The following is an 18,042-nucleotide window of genomic DNA, read 5'->3' as shown; positions in this document are numbered from 1 at the left end:
TTTACATCAGAATAAAAAGTTAGCACAGAACACAACATCTTGCTCTCCTCTTGACCCTGCGCAAGCGCAGTACAGGGGGAAGCCTCTGAAAATGTATCCAACATGGCGTCAGAGCAGAAGACGAAGTTATCCACAAACCTGCTGCGCATGAAGTTCATGCAGAGGGGCCTGGACTCGGAAAACCAGAAACAGCTAGAAGAGGAGGAACGGAAGACGATCAGGGATGAGCACTGGTACCTGGATTTGCCGGAGTTGAAGGAGAAGGAGAGCTTCATCATAGAAGAGCAGAGCTTCTCCCTGTGTGAAGATATTCTCTATGGAAGGATGCCTTTCAGAGGCTTTAATCCTGAAGTTGAGAAGTTATTGCTTCAGATGAATTCCAAGAACAGAGTGGCGGCGGCAGAAGAGGAGGAGACTGTAGAGGCTGACGTGTCGGAGGAAGAAATGGCAAGAAGATATGAGACTTTGGAGGGAACAATTGGGAAAATGTTTGCCAAGAATAGGGACTGAGCCAATGATGAAGAAGATGAAAATGGAAATATAAAAGCCATGAAAATTAAGATGTTCTTAAAGCCCGAAGACTAATATGGACGCCTCTGATGCAGTGGATGCTGTGAGAACAGCATGGTCTGAACTCACCCTCCTGTCCTCGGTACTGGTCCCTTCTAAGGGATGCCTAGGGTTGGAAATGTGCTGTTCTTGAGACAGAAGGATGATAGACGTTCTACATCCTTTTGACGGCATTCGGGGCTTCACATATGTGGGTACACGCCGCTCCCTTGACTTTTGGCCTGATTCTGTGTGAGTATACACACAGACAGGGCACACACCGACACCTGCTCTCAGTTACTCTCCAGGAATCAGGATTGGAGACTAATTCTTGCCTTGGTTTTAATGCCCTTACGTTTATATTTTACTTTTTGAATCATGTCAAGCCAATTCATTTGCTTTGGATTTCAATATTTGAGAACTTTTCAGAAGTGATTGACCAGGAACAGACATGGCTCTCCAGCCCAGAGTATCTGCATGCTCTTAGGTCTTTATGTATAGAATTGTGGGGTTTATGTATTTTAAACAGTCATCTGGATCATTTTTTAATGTTCCATAGTAAATGTGTCTCATATAAAAAAGTCGATACCTCTGGAGTTGTTACTACTTCCTAACAATTATGGTAATGATGGAAAATAGTTGATTTTTAAAATGCTTCAAAATCTGGCATTTCCACCAGTCACCAGGTCAGCTCACTGTCAGGAATAGCATCAGTAGCAGGCACGTGCTATAGAGACACTGGGAAGGATGCTTGCGTTTCTGCAGGCCCAAGAAAATCTTGTGGGAGTGCACTCACTCACACATCATCCTTTTGTGCCTGTGCTGCCTCCTGCTCTTCCCAGCCCCTTGTCTCCCTGAGGCATTTGGGCACCTGGTAGTGAAAGCACGGGGAGCAGGGCAGGGCAGCACTTTCCCTTCCAGTCTATTTCCTTCCCCCTTTTCATCATGGGTACATTCCCAGTCTCATTCACCGAGCCTGAACATTGTTCTCTGCTTGGCTCTTCTTTCCAAGCATTTCAAATTCTAGTCACAAACTCTACGTGCATAGTCAAGTCTGTCATCTTTGCTAGCAGAAGAGAATTGAGTGAACTTTGAGTTTTCAGCTTTGACTCCAAACTTCCAGAATAGTTTATGAACATACAAAGCAAAATCAAAAATCTCCTCCAGTTACACAGTAGGATAGCACCCAGCAACACTACCTGCCATTTTATCCACTTCCTTCAGTAACATTGCTCACCCCTGAGAATCTACAGTTCCCTCTACCACATTAGGAGCAGAGTTACCCATTATGCCTAAGGCACTTTGGGTGCCACCTGTAGGCATAAATGTTTAGAAACCTCCTCTTAAGCTCTCCTCTAGCCCACCACAGAGCAGATGCAGTGGCAGAGAAAAGTTATTAGGATGTGGGGAAGTGGACCTGCTCAGCAGTCTTTCTCTGGATTGAGCTCCATCTCCTTGGGCAGCTGTTCAATCCCAGAGCAAACACCAAATACAACTCAGCAGCCACAGTCCAGTCCTCTAGGCAGGCAGAAAACAGGATCGAACCAGCAGCCACAGTCCAGTCCTGCCAGCAAGCAGACACCAGGCAGCTGTACCTAAATCCTGAAGAAACCACCAGGCTGGCCACCAACCTGAGGTCAGGCCACAGAGGTGACAAGCTGCTGCAGGACCCTCAGGAGCAGTTCTTGGGCGAGCTTCTCTCCATGGCAGCTTTATCACAGGTTGAGCTCAACCACGCTATGTAAGGGGAACCAATGCATGAAGTGTCCTTACTGAAGAATGGCCAGGTGGAGCAAACCAAAGCTCAGTGCTCATCTCCCACAGTCTGTGGGGTCAGATTTATACTCCTTCATCAGGAGCCCTTTTACCTGTCTGCTATATCCAAACATCCTTTCACCTGTGTCTGCTTCAGGAGACGTCTATGACGTGTTTCCTTAGCAAGATATCCTTTTACCTGTGTGCCTGAGCAAATCATTTGGCAAAATGACCTAGAAGTTTCCTCTTCGTATCTCCCTGTTTCTTTAAGAATTGTCCCTTTTTTCCTATCATTAGTGATCTACACGCAATGGGAATTAATGTAAAAACCATCATATTTTCAGTAAAAGCCACATGTATAGAATAGATAAATACTTAACAAAACCTCATGGTTGTATCAATATACAGTATTTAAAGAACCACCTTAGGTTCCTATCAATATACGGTACTTCAGAACAATTTAAAATTTCCATCAAAATATAATGCAAACAAAAACTTAAATAGCTTTGCATATGTAATGGTAAGACAAATATCTGAAATTTCTAAGAACATAATTAAAAAATACATTAAATTTCTAATATATAATAATTCAAATAAAATGATTTTTAAATGTTTATCAATCCCTGGTCATAACCAATAATAACCTTTCATCCTAGATAACAATTATATCACATTAAATGACCAAACCTATACACCCCACATTAAGTGACTAGAGCGACGATCTTCATAAAACTGCTTCCTGCTAAATTGGGGTGAGGAATTCCTGTATGGGCCCCAAGGGAGAAAAAAATGGTTAGTTTGAGAAAAGGTAGCTGTAGCATTGGTTGCCCAATCTGTCTTTCTAGTTTCTGTGCTAGCCCTTTTGAAGTTGATTTGCATGCACAGGTAGAAGAATCATTAACTGACACAGTCTGGGAATCACCTGGGCTTGGTGAAGACACTGTCTCAGCTCACAAGAGGTTTCTATTAGTCAGATCTAAACTGTAAAAGGTTCTGTTCGTACCCATATATCTTCAATTCTGTATATACAGAAGCATAAACACATCCCCTGGATACTATTACTGGGTTCCCTTCCCATGTCAACACATCCTTGCATTGCTTGGCCTAGTTATTCACGTTTCTCAATAACCTCTTCGAGATGTTATTCCATTTTCACCAACATTAAGAATATTGAGGGTCAGACCCTGCAGACATCACCAACAGCCACCCTAGCCAGAAGCTCGGCGCCACCTCGGATCAGCATCAGCAAATGGCTGCATGATCCTCAGGGTCTGGTGCAGTCCTCACCTTGGGTCTGTCCAACAGTGACCCAGTGCTGTTTTCCGCAGGCATATCAAGAACCATGAGCAGCTTTACGAAGGAAAACTTTGGTTGCCATATTATTGAGGAAGGCTTTACTGCCAAGGACATTCTACAGCAAAAGAAAAAAAGAAAAAAAAGAAAAAAAAAAAGAACTCTTCCCTGACAATAAGGAAGGTTTCTATATATCAGACCTCGAAGAGATTCTGAAGCAGCATCTGAGGTGGATAAAAGCTCTTGCCTTGTGACTCCCTTCCACAGACAAGTGGAACGACAGCAGAGCTCTAGCTGCAAGTGGGAGAGGATTTGACTGTGCAAGCAAGAGTGGCATTCAGTTGGTGTAGAGGCTTGGGTGCCCCCAGAGAGCATTACCTATGCAAATCCTTGTAACCAAGTGTCTCAAGTCAAGTATGCCGCCACTAATGGAGTCCACATTAGGACCTTGTCAGTGAAATTGAATTAATCAAAGTCACCAGAGCACATCCAAAGGCAAAGTTGGTTTTACATATGGACGTTGACACTTCCAGAGCCTTTTGTCACCTCAATGTCAAGTTTGGTGCCACACTTAAAACAAACAGGCTTCTCATGGAACAGGCAAAAGACCATCAGCTTCCATGAGGGCAGTAGATGTACTGATCCTGAGACTTTCATGCAGGTAGCATCAGACACCCGCTGTGTCTTTGACATGGAATGAGAAGTTGGTTTCAGCATGGATCTGCTTGAAATTGGTGGTGGCTCTCCTGGATCTGAAGATACAAAGCTTAAATTTGAAGGGAACACAGTGTAATCCACCCAGCTGTGGACGAGGACTTGCCATCCAACTCTGGAGTGAGAACCATAGCAGAGCCGGGCAGATACTGTGTCTCCTCTGCTTTCACAGTTGCAGTCGACATCATTGCCCAGTGAAAGTGTGGAAGGAGCAGCCTCTTCTGATGATGAAGAGGAGTCAATGAGCAAGGCTTCATGTATTCTGTGAATGGTGGAGAGTGTATGCATCATGTAACTGCATTCCTTATGATCATGCACATAGGAAGGCCTAGGGCAGAAGATTTACTCATCCAGCATCTGGGGAAAATCATGAAGGGTACCCACCTGGTCCCTACAGATCTGTATCTTTGGTGGTTGAATTGTTTGTTGGACTTTATAACCCAGATAACTAGTGGGTCTCCCCTTTATTTTTTCTGGAGCAATCTGTAATCCCAAGTATAGTAGAATCTTTTGTTTTACCATGTTCCCTAACCCATCTTTATCAGAATCAGTCAACAGAATGTCTTCCGTAAAATGGTAAATGAGAGATGGAGGGAATTGCTTACAAATAATTGTGAATGGTTGTTACACAAAAATATGACAAAGTTGGACTATTTAACATTCCCTTTAGACAAACTTTGCAATTTTCTCTCTAGGGGATGACTATTATTCGAACTAGGTAGGGAGAATGCAAACCTTCCCCTGTCTTTCTCATGCAAGGGTATTTTGAAGAACAACCTTTCAAGCCAATTGTTACCATAAGCTATGACCGCACCCACCAGTCCTTAACAACATTCCTCTTTGGGGATAATGAAAGAGGGATCTGTGGCCAGATCCTAAGCTACACTTCCTTCTGCAGCCACATCTAAGATCAGAAACACATAATGCTTCATTCATCCAGACTGACCAAAAAGAAAACGTTAATTGTTTCCTCTGGGGACTCGGGCTGACAGGTCCCTTGATGTTGCCTGTAGTTTTACAATCATTACCTCCTAAGCCCAGGCCTAAGGCCAATGCTACCAGCCCCTCCTGCCTTTCCTCTTCTTCCACCATTCTTAGTTATGGGATTGTCCTCTGCCAACCCTAACCTGGCCTCTTTCTCTACACATCACTGCTCTGGGGGATCTTGCCACCAGCTTGCCTCTGAGCCCTTTGACTCTGGGGACAAAAGACACCTTGCTGGAGGTATTGCACAGAGGTTAAGAGCACTGACTGCTCTTCCAGAGTTCCTGACTTTTAATTTCCAGCAACCACATGGCTGCTCACAACCAGCTGTAATGGGATGTGAGGCCCATTTCTGGTGTGTCTGGTGACAGGGACAGTGCATGCACGTGAAACTAATCTGAAAAAAACAAAACTAAATAATTTGCCTACTAGGCACAATTGCTATGCAAAGATAAGTCAGGCTTTCCAGGTGGGATTTACCAGTTCATTACCTCTGTGTCTCCTCCTGCTCTAAACTTGAGGCTTGTTCCACCATTTCCTGCCAAATATCTTTGACGACCCGCCCAAGGCTGCAGACCTTAGCTTTCCCAGAGCCCTTCCATGATTATTGCTATTCGGTCTAAGCTCTACCCCCACAGCTACCTGGTAAAACCAGGTATGCTGTGTCCCACAGTTGCCTGGCGATAGCCAGTTGTGCCCGACAGTAAAAATGTGGGACGCTTGCCCTGTCTTAGCCTCTCTTACTTCTCTTACCCTTTATTCTTCACTGCTCTTGCCCCCTTCCTCAGGACACCATGCGAATGCCCGTGGCTGGCCTCTGTTCTGCTCTTCTACTCTTCTCTCATTAACATTCTGCACGTGGAATCATGGTGGGTGGGTGTGTTCTGTCCAGGAACCGGCCAAGATTCAAAATGCTAACATTAAACCGAATCACGGGATTGAATCAGGAACCCTCACATTGGTGCCATGCCTCGGATGCACCACGTGAGGATTTTCATCTCCCTGAGCCCATATGGTCTGGCACCCCGCCACACTGCTGCCTTCCATGAGTCAGAGTATAGTTCTTCCTCACCCCATGCCTCTGCTTCTGCAGGGGCCCCCATTCCACCCTGGGCCACCTCTGGCCCGGGGCACGGAGCCTTGGTGAAGATGGATGAAACCATGGACTCCTGAGACAATGCCCCGTTGCCAAAGAATTGCAGTGCAAGCCTCTTCGGCGCGCATGCCCCAAGACTGCTGCTGAGCGTCCGAATGTTGAGTCCTACCTTTACTTCTGCTGCCTCTTCTGTGGGCATCACATGGATTAAATCAAACCAGCTGTCACACCATGTTAGCCATCAGACCACTAACACCTGCTGACTGCGGGGGGACTCAGGACTTACACATCTCCAGCAGGCCTCCGCATCGCCATGAAGCCCTGCGTATAGCTGCCCACCAAGCAGAGCGCCCTCTTCAAGCACATGCTGGTGAGAGGTACCTACTCCACCTCTGTAAGCTTTACCTCAGAGCTTGACTTTCCATGGGGTACACAGGGTTTCAGGGGAGCGTTCGTGAGCTTGGAGCTACCCATGCTGCCTCTGGGGATAGAGCCTTTCACTGAGCCTCTTTCTGGACATTTTCCCTTGGGTGAGACTTTCTCTTTTTGAGACGGATTAATGCCAGGCCAGGCCTCTATAGAATGCTCACTGGCCCAGGAGCACTGGCTCTAAGTCTACCCCTAGCACTGCACTGGTCGGGGCAATTAATCCCTATTCTCACACATGGGTTTCTAGGTCTTCGCTGCCTGTCCCCACTTCCTGGGATGTTTTGGACTAATTTACACTAACCAGAAAACAGTATCTCTTTCTGCCCCATTCCCAGGCCTCCCTCTTCTCCCTTCTTTATTGCTGTAGTTCCTGGTTTGTGAAAAGCAGGTCCAACCCCATTCTTCAGGAACCTTGTCTGCGAAGAATGCTTTCCCACGCATGTGTGGCCCCGAACAACCTTGTACAAGCAAGCTCTCCCTCTCTCTGTCCAGGACTTTGATCCAGCATGCTCACACTGCCAGCCAAGCACAGTGCCTCAGCTGTGCACACCAGTTTCCCAGCTCCCTGTGAATGCACACACTTGCTTCTCCCTTGCTCTGCAGATCTTAAAGAATGTAAACTTTTATAAGCTACAGGAAATACTCAGACCTACCTCTTATGAACCAAAGACTCCACTCAGAGAAATTCATCTGCCTAAAGATCCCACTTACTACCTATTCCAAAGGGTGGGAGTCCTCTGGGTTTCAAGTGTACATCTAAGAAAAAGTTTTCTTTTCTCCCAAACGCACTTAATCTTATTCTCTGCCTGTAATAAACATATATGTGTGTTACAGCATCTTTTCAAGTCCAGATACTTACTACACCCAGGACAGCTCCAGAGAGGGGACCTCTAGATGTTACAATCTCCTCTTACAGACACAGACACTCATATTGACCTGTTCTTTCTGACCTATCCTCAGACGGTTCCACAGACCATGGACAACAGGGAGACAGCCAACTCTAGGACTGTACAATCTTCAGCATACCATTTTTCTAGGTTCCCTAGAGACATGTCACCACAGAGCAAGCAGGAAGTAGTAAGAGTTTACGACAGCACAATTCCTGCTTCACCATCACCACGAATTTTTTTTTTTAATTAAACCAAACTGGGGAATGTTTGTATTCTCACTAAGCTCAAAGAGCATAGCTACAAGGGAACAGCCAGGTATGCTCTACCCCTCAAATGCCTGGCAACAGCCTGACACTCTAAAAGGGCTGCTTGCACTGTCTTAACCTCTCTTACTTATCTTACTCTGTTCTTCACTGCTCTTCCCCCCTTACAAATCACTCCCCCTCCATGTGTCCATGGCTGACTGCCTTTCTGCTCTTCTTCTCTCATTTAACCACTTCAGGTGGAACCATGGTGGCTTGGAGTGTTCTGACAGGGCGCAGGCCATGATTTGAAACCATAACAATTATTATGTCCTCCTTTGTCCAAAGAGACAGACAGACAGAAACTCAGAGAAGATGAAGATGAAGCAGATCCACGTGGCTCTTAGACTGCCAATCCTGTGACTGATGTCTACCCTTTGCACAGAGGCTGCAGTAGCCTGAAAGCCTCTGTAGCTCACAGTACCAGAACCTGCCCCTTCCTAGCTACAATTACCGTATTCTCTAGAATCAATGCAGCAGTCTTTTTAAACTGCACCCTTTAGCCTTACACTTTCTCCAGTTATGACCAAATGGACCACAATTAAAATATCAAGCATTTTGATTCCTGATATTCTAGCCAACTTTTCCCATGATTCGGTTTAATGTTAGCATTTTGAATCTTGGCCGGTTCCTGGACAGAACACACCCACCCACCATGATTCCACGTGCAGAATGTTAGTGAGAGAAGAGTAGAAGAGCAGAACGGCGGCCAGCCACGGGCATTCGCATGGTTTCCTGGGGAAGGGGGCAAGAGCAGTGAAGAATAAAGAGTAAGAGAAGTAAGAGAGGGTAAGACAGGGCAAGCGGCCCACATTTTTACTGTCGGGCACAACTGGCGATCGCCAGGCAACTGTGGTACACAGCATACCTGGTTTTACCAGGTAGCTGTGGGGGTAGAGCTTAGACCGAATAGCAATAATCATGGAAGGGCTCTGGGAAAGCTAAGGTCTGCAGCCTTGGGCGGGTCGTCAAAGATATTCGGCAGGAAATGGTGGAACAAGCCTCAAGTTTAGAGCAGGAGGAGACACAGAGGTAATGAACTGGTCAATCCCACCTGGAAAGCCTGACTTATCTTTGCATAGCAATTGTGCCTAGTAGGCAAATTATGAAGATTTTTTTTTAAGATTTGTTTCAAGTGCATGCACTGTCCCTGTCACCAGACATACCAGAAGAGGGGGCCTCACATCCCATTACAGCTGGTTGTGAGCAGCCATGTGGTTGCTGGAAATTAAAAGTCAGGAACTCTGGAAGAGCAGTCAGTGCTCTTAACCTCTGTGCAATACCTCCAGCAAGGTGTCTTTTGTCCCCAGAGTCAAAGGGCTCAGAGGCAAGCTGGTGGCAAGAACCCCCAGAGCAGTGATGTGTAGAGAAAGAGGCCAGGTAGGGTTGGCAGAGGACAATCCCATAACTAAGAATGGTGGAAGAAGAGGAAAGGCAGGAGGGGCTGGTAGCATTGGCCTTAGGCCTGGGCTTAGGAGGTAATGATTGTAAAACTACAGGCAACATCAAGGGGCCTGTCAGGCTGAGTCCCCAGAGCAAACAATTAACGTTTTCCTTTTCGTCGGTCTGGGCATATGAAGCATTATGTGTTTCTGATCTTAGACGTGTCTGCAGAAGAAAGTGTAGCTTAGGATCTGGCCACAGATCCCTCTTTCTTTATCCCAAAAGAGGAATGTTGTTAAGTTAAGGACTGGTGGGTGTGGTTCCTTCCCCTCAGGGACAGTGGGAGTAATCTTGGGAAGAAGTGGATTCACTGTTCAAGGACTCATGGTCTATCCAGGTGTAGTAGATGGGGATCCCAAGGAAGAAATAAAACCTGCTAAAGGGGAGGAAGGGCATAGAATTGATGAGTTATTTCCCTACATCCGGAGCAAGGCTGCTCCTGTGGCATGAACTGGGGCCTTTGGAAGCACTGGGAAACATGTGCTCTGGCATACAGGTCTATGATCAGAGACCCAGATTGTCCAAATGCAGGTGTCAACATAGGAGGAGTGGAAGATACAGGAGCTGATGTTAGTTTACTTTCCCAAAAGTCTTGGGATCCAGATTGGCCACTTTAGATACAATTTATAGAAATTGCTTAATTACCATGAATAAGATGGTGCCTATGTGGACCCAGAAGGGAAAACAGAGAAATTGAGAAATTATGTGGCTGACATACCCATAAATTTATGGGGAAGGCATCTTTTACAAAAATGGGGTACTCAAATTCATATTTCCGCAATTCCAGGGCAACAAATGAGAAAATGATATGGTAGTTGCTCCTTGGGAAGATATTGATACAGGTGACAGAGTACAAGGTCAAAAAAGAGAAACTGAGGAACTAGACCAACCAATGTAAGGGTGTGTTGACAGGAGAAGTGAACTTGGTAATAGTATTAAGGGGATGTGGTTATGCTTACGTTTCTACAGGGATTGAAAAATATGGCTACCAATAGAACCTTATAAATTTTATATCTGACTAGGCATATCCTCTTGTGAGCTCAGACAGTGTCTTCACCCAGCAAACATCCCAGGTGATTCACAGACTGCCTCAGTTACTGGTTTCTCCTAACTGTGCATGCAAATCAACTTCAAAAGGGCTAGCACAGAAACTAGAAAGACAGATTGGCCAACAAATGCTTCAGCTGCCTTTTCTCAAACTAACCATCTTTTTCTCTTTGGGGCCCATATAGGAATTCTTCACCCCAATTCAGCAGGAAGCAGTTTTCTGAAGATCGTCGCCTAGTCCCTTAAGGTGGGGTGGATAGGTTTGGTCATTTGATGTGATACAATTGTTATCTAGGATGGAAGGTTATTATGAGTTATAATCAGAGATTGATAGACATTTAAAGTCATTTTGTTGGAATTTTGTTACATTAGAATTTGAAGGTTTTTTTCATTACGATTTTAGAATTTTCAAATTTTTGTTTTACCATTACGTTTGGAAAGCAATTGAAGTTTTTGTTTGCATTGTATTTTGATGGAAATTTAAATTGTTCTGAAGTATTGTATATTGTAGAAACCTGAGGTGTTTTTTTTTAAGTATTGTATATTGATAGAAAGGTAAGGTTTTGTTAAGTACTTGAGTATACTATGCATGTGGCATTTATTGAAAATGTGATGGTTTTTTACAATATTTCCCATTGTGTGTAGATTGCTCATGATAGGGAAAAGGACAATTCTTAAAGAAAAACGGGTATATGAAGAGGAAACTTCTAGGTCTTTAAAAAGTTAATTTTGCCAAATGATTTGCTCAGGCACAGAGGTGAAAGGATGTCTTAGTAAAGCAAACACGTCATAGACTTCTCCTGAAACAGACACAGGTGAAAGAATGTTTGGATATAGCAGACACATGAAAAGGCTCCTGATGAAGGAGTATAAATCTGACCTTACAGACAGTGGGAGATGAGCACTGAGCTTTGGTTTGCTCCACCTGGCCATTCTTCAGTAAGGACACTGCATGTATTGGTTCCCCTTACATAGTGTGGTTGAGCTCAACCTGTGATAAAGCTGCCATGAAGAGAAGCTCGCCCAAGAACTGCTTGTAAGGGTCCTGCAGCAGCTTGTCACCTCTGTGGCCTGACCTTAGGTGGGTGGCCAGCCTCGTGATGTTTTAGGATTGAACTACAGCTGCCTGGTGTCTGCTTGCTGACAGGACTGGACTGTGGCTGCTGGCTTCTGCCTCTTTTCTGCCTGCCTAGAGGACTGGTCTGCAGCTGCTGAGTCGTGTTTGGTGTTTGCTCTGGGACTGAACAACTGTCCAAGGTGAGGGAGCTTAATTCAGAGAACTACTGCTGAGCAGGTCCACTTCCCCACATCCTAATAACTTTTGCTGCCACTGCATCTACTCTGTGGTGGGCTAGAGGAGAGATTAAGAGGAGGTTTCTAAACATTTATGCCTACAGGTGGCACCCAAAGTGCCTTAGGCATAATGGGTAACTCTGCTCCTAATGTGGTAGAGGAAACTAGATTCTGAGGGGTGAGCAATGTTCCTGAAGGAAGTAGGTAAAATGGCAGCTACATTGGCTGAGTGGTCTGCTACAGTGTTCCTGGAGAGGGTGTGTGGTTTTGCTCTGTAGTGTTCACATACCAACTGAAAGTTTGGAGGGAAGGCCAAAAAGGTTCTCTCAATACTCTTTTGCTAAAAAAGATTACAGTCTTGGCTATACACTGAGAGTTTGGAACTAGAAGTTGAAATGATTGGAAAGAAAAACAGGCCAAGGGGAGAACAAGGTTCAGGCTTGGTGAAAGAGACTGGTAATGCACCCCATGATGAACAGGGGAAAGAAATAGAGTGGAAGGGAAAGTGCAGCCGTGCCCTGCTCCCCAGCTTTCACTACCAGGTACACAAATGCCTCAGGGAGACAAGGGGCTGGGAAGAGCAGGAGGTAGCACAGGTACAAAGGGTTAGTGTGTGAGTGAGTGCATTACCACAGGTTTTGCTTGGGCCTCTTGAGGCACCTGCATCCTTCCCAGTGTCTCTGCAGCATGTGCCTGGTACTGATGCTATTGCTGCCACTGAGTTGACCTGGTGACTGATAGAAATGCTAGATTTAAAGCATTTTGAACAGTCTGTTTTTTTGTATCATTTATACTCTTCCTATGTTAATGAAAGGCTAAAGAACTAGGCCACAGCATGAGTTGATCCCACAAGATGGGAAGGGGTTGGTGTCAGGTGGTCAACAATTACTGTGGTTGTTCAGGTAGAGGCATGAAACTACAGTACCAGCCCTTGTTTTTAACAAGTGGAATAACTGTTACTAAAGAGCAGCTGCTTGGTGATGGGCATTATGCTGACAACAGGAGCAAAGCAGATCTGAAGGTGTAAATGAACAATGGTGAGTTGCAACTTTAAGAGCTTGGGGTCTGGTTGCAGAACCTGAGGGGAAAAATTCTACCTCTTTACTAAAATAGGATTCTGGAGAATTCCTTTAGAGAATTCTTAACAGAGGTTAAGTTCAGGTGTTTATAGAACCCTATCAGACTCAGAAAGTAGACAGTCACTGATAGAAATATTGTCTTTTGGGGATGCAAACACAGAATGTAAGAGAGCAGTTAGACCATTGAAAGCATGTAGAGCCCTGTAGATGAATGTATAAGGGAGACCACTAGTATAGTTTCTCAGGAGTATAATGGAAATATCATAGGGCAAATGGTGGCTAGAGATATCAGCAATCAAAATGCTTGATGTTTTAACTGTACACAACTTGGTCACTTCCCAAGAAATTGTAAGGCCAAAGGGTCCAGAGTTCCAAATGACAGGTGCATTGATTCTAGAGAATACGGTAATCGTAGCTAAGGCCAAGCGGGTTCTGGTTATTGTGAGCTACAGAGGCTTCTAGGCTACTGCAGCCTTTGACATTGGTCAAAGGATTTGCCAGTCTGAGTCTATATAACAAGGAAACCTCTTGCTATTGGGAACCAAACTGACCTGTGGATTGCTGTCTGTATGCAGGCAAGGCCAAATCTTAATTACTTACATGAGCCTGTGATTGGGCAGTGGGAAAAGAAGGCAGGGCTGAAAGTTTCAGAGAGAGGGGACAGATAGATGACCAGGAAGAGATAGGAGATGGAGGAAGGAACCGGATGCACATGGATCTGAGTCATCTTCATCTTCTCTGTGTCTTCTTCCTGTCTGTCTCTTCGGACAAAGGAGGAAATAATTGTTAGGTTTTCGAATTTTGGCCTGTGCCCTAACAGAACACCCCAAGCCACTATGGTTCCAGGTGAAGAGGTTAAATGAGAGAAGAGTACAAGATCAGAAAGGCGACTGGCCATGGGCATATGGGGGGAGGGATGGGGAAGGGGGCAAGAGCAGCAAAGAACAAAGAACAAGAGAAGTAAGAGAGGGTAAGACAGGGCAAGCAGCCCCTTTTCTAGTGTCAGGCATAGCTGGCTATTGCCAGGCAACTGTGGGTAGTGCATACCTGGCTGTTCCCATGCAGCTGTGCTCTTTGAGCTTAGACAGAACACCAACATTCTCCCATTTTGCTCTAATTAAAAAAGAGTAGACTCGATGGTGTAGCAGGAATTGGGTTGTGATCTCTGACTTACTTCCTGCTTGCTTTGCACTGATGTGTCTCTTAACCCCATCCCCATCTTTTTAGGTTTATTTGTTCAATCTAGTTTTCTGTCTCCATGTTGTCCATAGTCTGTGGAACCATCCAAGTATAGGTCAGAAGGAACAGGTCCAATAGGGGCATCTGTGTCTGTGAGAGGACATAGGAAAAACTGGAGGTGTTTTCTATGGAGCTGTCCTGGGTGTAGTAATTGCCTGGACTTGGCAAGATGCTGAAACACACATTTATTATAGGCAGAGAATAAGATTAAGCGCATTTGGGAGAAAACTTTTTCTTAAATGTACATTTGAAACCCAGAGGACTCCCACCCTTTGGAATAGGCAGTAAGTGGGATCTTCAGGGAGACGTACTTATCCGAGTGCAGTCTATTTGGTCCATAAGAGGTAGGTCTGAGTGTTTCCTGTAGATTATGTTTACCTTCTTTGAGATCTGCAGAGCAAAGGAGAAGCAAGAGTGTGCAAGCACACACAGCTAGGACACTGATGTGCTCAGATGAGGCACTGTGCTTGGGTGGCAGAGTGAGCACGAAGTAGCAAAGTCCCAGAAACAAGAGAGACCTTACTTGTACAAGGGTCTTAGTGGTCAGACACCTGTGGGAACACAGGCCTCACACAGGGTTCCTGCAGAAAGGGGTCAGACCGGATTTTCACAGGCACAAACCAGGATCTACAGCAACAAAGAAGGGAGAAGAGGGAGGCCTGGGTATGGGCCTGACAGAGATACTGTTTTCTGTTTAGTGTAAATTACTTCCCAGGACATGGGGACAGGCAGTGAAGAACTAGAGACCCATGGGTGAGAATAGGGATTAATTGCCCTGACTTGTGCTGGGTCTAAATTTAGAGCCAGTGCTCCTGAGCCAGAGAGCAGTCTATCCAAGCCCGGTCTGGCATTAAACTGTCTCAAAAGGAGAAAGAAGTTCTCACCCAAGGGAAAAGGTCCTAGAAGTGGAGGCTCCATGAAAGGATCTATCCCCAGAAGCAGCACAGGTACCTCTCCAAGCTCAAGCACTCTCTCTTGAAACCATGTGTTCATCACGGAAAGTCAAGCCCTGAGGTAAAGAAAGTGCACAGAGGTTGAGTAAGGATTGCTCACCAGCACATGCTTGAAGAGGGCGCGCTCGTGTGTGGACTGCTAAGAACAGGGCATCATGGCGATGGGGAAGCCTGAGGAGTGGTGTAAATCCTGAAGGCCCACAGCAGCCAGCAGGTGCTGGTGGTGGTCCGCTGGCATAGATGGTGTGGCAGCAGCTCTTATCGAATCCCTCTGATACTTGCAGAAGCCACAGAAGTTTTAATGACAGTGTCCATCCGCAGGATGCTCGTTCGAAATCTCCGGTTATGTGCACAGAAATAGCATACACCTCCATTTTTCCTGCCACAGCCAGTGTGAGTGAGTAGTCCATGGCAAGCAAGTGTGACTGGGCCCTGGGCCCAGAGTAGACTGCGGGCAGTGGGGCGATGTGGCAGGAGTGCATGGTTCCATCCATCTCGACTGATGCTCCGAGTTCCTGGCCTTAGGCATCCCAGGGCAGGCTGTGGACTGCCTTGGGGAGCAGAGGCATGGAGTGGGAAAGGCCTGTCCTCTACCCCTGAGTTGGTGGCAGGGTGGTGGGAGCATCAGGACATCTGAGCAAGGGGAAAATCAAAATCCTCACGCAGGACATCCGAGTGAACAGCACCAATGTTAATGAACTGGTAACTCCCACCAGGAAGGCCTGCCTTATCTTTGCATAGCAACTGTGCTTAGTAGGCAAATTATGAGGTCTTTTTTTTTTTTTTTGAGATTTTTTTCATGTGAGTATACTGTCCCTGTCTTCAGACAACACCAGAAGAGGGCCTCAGATCCCATTACAACTGGTTGTGAGCCACCATGTGTTTTCTGGGATTTAAAGTCAAACTCTGGAAGAGCAGTCAGTGCTCTTAACCTCTGTGCAATACCTCCAGCCCTGTGTTTTTTGTCCCCAGATTCAAAGGGCTCAGAGGCAAGCTGGTGGCAGGAACCCCCAGAGCAGTGATGTGTAGAGAAAGAGGCCAGGTTAGGGTTGGCAGAGGACAATCCCATAACTAAGCATCATGGAAGAGAAGGAAAGGCAGGAGGGGCTGGTAGCATTGGCCTTAGGCCTGGGCTGCTAAGGTGGTAGTGATTTTAAAACTATAGGGAACGCTGAGGGCCTGTCAGCCTGAGTCCCAGAACAAACAGTTGAAGTTTTCCTTGTGCTCAGTCTGTACGTATGAAGCATAAGGTGTTTCTGATCTTATACATGGCTGCAGAAGAAAGGTTAGCTTTGGATCTGGGCACAGATCCCTCTTTCATTATCCCCAAAGAGGAAGATTGTAAGTTAACCACTGGTATGTATGGTCCCTTACCTTCAGGGACAGTGGGAATAATCTTGGGAAGAAGTGGATTCACTCCTCAATGACTTATGGTCTATCCCGGTTTAGTAGATGGGGATGGCAAGAAATAAATAAAACCTGCTAAAGGTGAGAAAGGAGATCGAATGGCTGAGTTATTTCCCTACATCAGGAGCAAGGGTGCTCCTGTGGAATGAAAAGGGGCTTTTGGGAGCACTAGGAAACGTGTGCTCTGGCAAACAAAGGTCTCTGATCAGAGACCCCAGATTGTCCAAATATGTGTGTTGACATAGAAAGGCTGGTTGATACAGGAGCTGATGCTAGTATACTTTCCCAACATTCTTGGAATCCAGATTGGCCACTTCAGGTTTTGATGCAATTTATAGGAATTGACAAATTATTGGTAAAATATGGAAGCTGAGGTCAATGATGTCAATCTTTGGAGCTTTCGCTTGTTCCATGAGAAGCTGGCAGGGTTTGAGTGTGGCACCAAACTTAACATTTAGGTGACAAAATGCTTTGGAAGTGTCAACATCTAACTGCAAAACCAAATTTTCCTTTGGATGTGCTCTGGTGACTTTCTTCGATTTCATTGTTAAAAATCTAATGTGGACTCCATTAGTGGCGGTATAGTTGATTTGAGACACTGGTTTACAGGGATTTGCATAGGTAATGCTCTCTGGAGGCACCCCAAGCCTCTCCAGCAACAGAATGTCACTCTTGCTTGCACAGTCAAGTACTCTCCCAGTTGCAGCTAGAGCTCTGCTGTCATTCCACTTGTCTGTGGAAGGGAGTTAGTGGGCAAGAGATTTTAGCCACCTCACAAGCTGCTTTTGAATGTCTTCCAGGTCTGCAACATAGAAAGCATCCTTATCAGGGGAAGACTGTTCCTCTTTTTTTTTTTTTTTTTTTTTTTTGGTGTAGAATGTCCTTGGCAGTAAAGCCTTCATTGAGGATATGGCAATCAATCTTCTCCTTAGTAAAGCTGCTCATGGTTCTCGATACGCCTACAGAAAATAGCCCTGGGCCACAGCTGGTCAGACCGATGGTGAGGACACCATCCAAACCCTGAGGATCATCTGGCCATTTGCTGATGCTGATCCCAGGGGCACCAAGCTTCTGCCTATGGTGGCTGTTGGTGATGTCTGCAGGGACTGACCCTCAGTGTTCTTGCTATTGGTGAAAATGGAACAACACCACCCAAGAGAGGTTATAGAAAAAAACTGAGGAACTTGGTCAACCAATGTAAGGAGGTGTTGTCAGGGAAAGGGAACCTGGTAACAGTATGAAGGGGATGTGGTTATGCTTATGCGTCTACAGAGAGGGAAAAATGGCTATGAATAGAAGCCTATAAAGATAGATCTGATTAGGAGAAACCTCTTGTGAGCTGAGACAGTGTCTTTCCAAAGCAAACATCCCAGGTGACTCACAGACTGTGTCAGTTACTGGTTTCTCCTAACTGTGCATGCAGATCAACTTCAAAAGTGCTAGCACAGAAACTAGAGAGACAGACTGGGAAACAAATGCTACAGCTAACTTTTCTCAAACTAACCATTTATTTCTCCTTGGGGCCCATTCAGGAATTCTTCACCCCAATTCAGCAGGAAGCAGTTTTCT

General features: G+C 45.6%; 3 pseudogenes; 2 read left to right on the top strand and 1 right to left on the bottom strand.

Annotated features, from left to right (window-relative positions):
• LOC134479143 (ornithine decarboxylase-like) overlaps positions 1-17,418 on the bottom strand; it is a 46,511-nt pseudogene extending 29,093 nt beyond the window's left edge.
• Positions 103-585, top strand: LOC134479440 (M-phase phosphoprotein 6-like; annotated as a pseudogene).
• Positions 3,647-4,643, top strand: LOC148005351 (ornithine decarboxylase pseudogene; annotated as a pseudogene).
• Positions 17,419-18,042: the final 624 nt, after the last annotated feature.

This window comes from Rattus norvegicus, chromosome 6 (assembly GCF_021556685.1).
Source record: "Rattus norvegicus strain SHRSP/BbbUtx chromosome 6, alternate assembly SHRSP_T2T, whole genome shotgun sequence".
Classification (NCBI taxonomy): domain Eukaryota; kingdom Metazoa; phylum Chordata; class Mammalia; order Rodentia; family Muridae; genus Rattus; species Rattus norvegicus.
The sequence above is the reverse complement of the archived record's forward strand: the minus strand, read 5'-3'. Positions and strand labels throughout refer to the sequence as shown.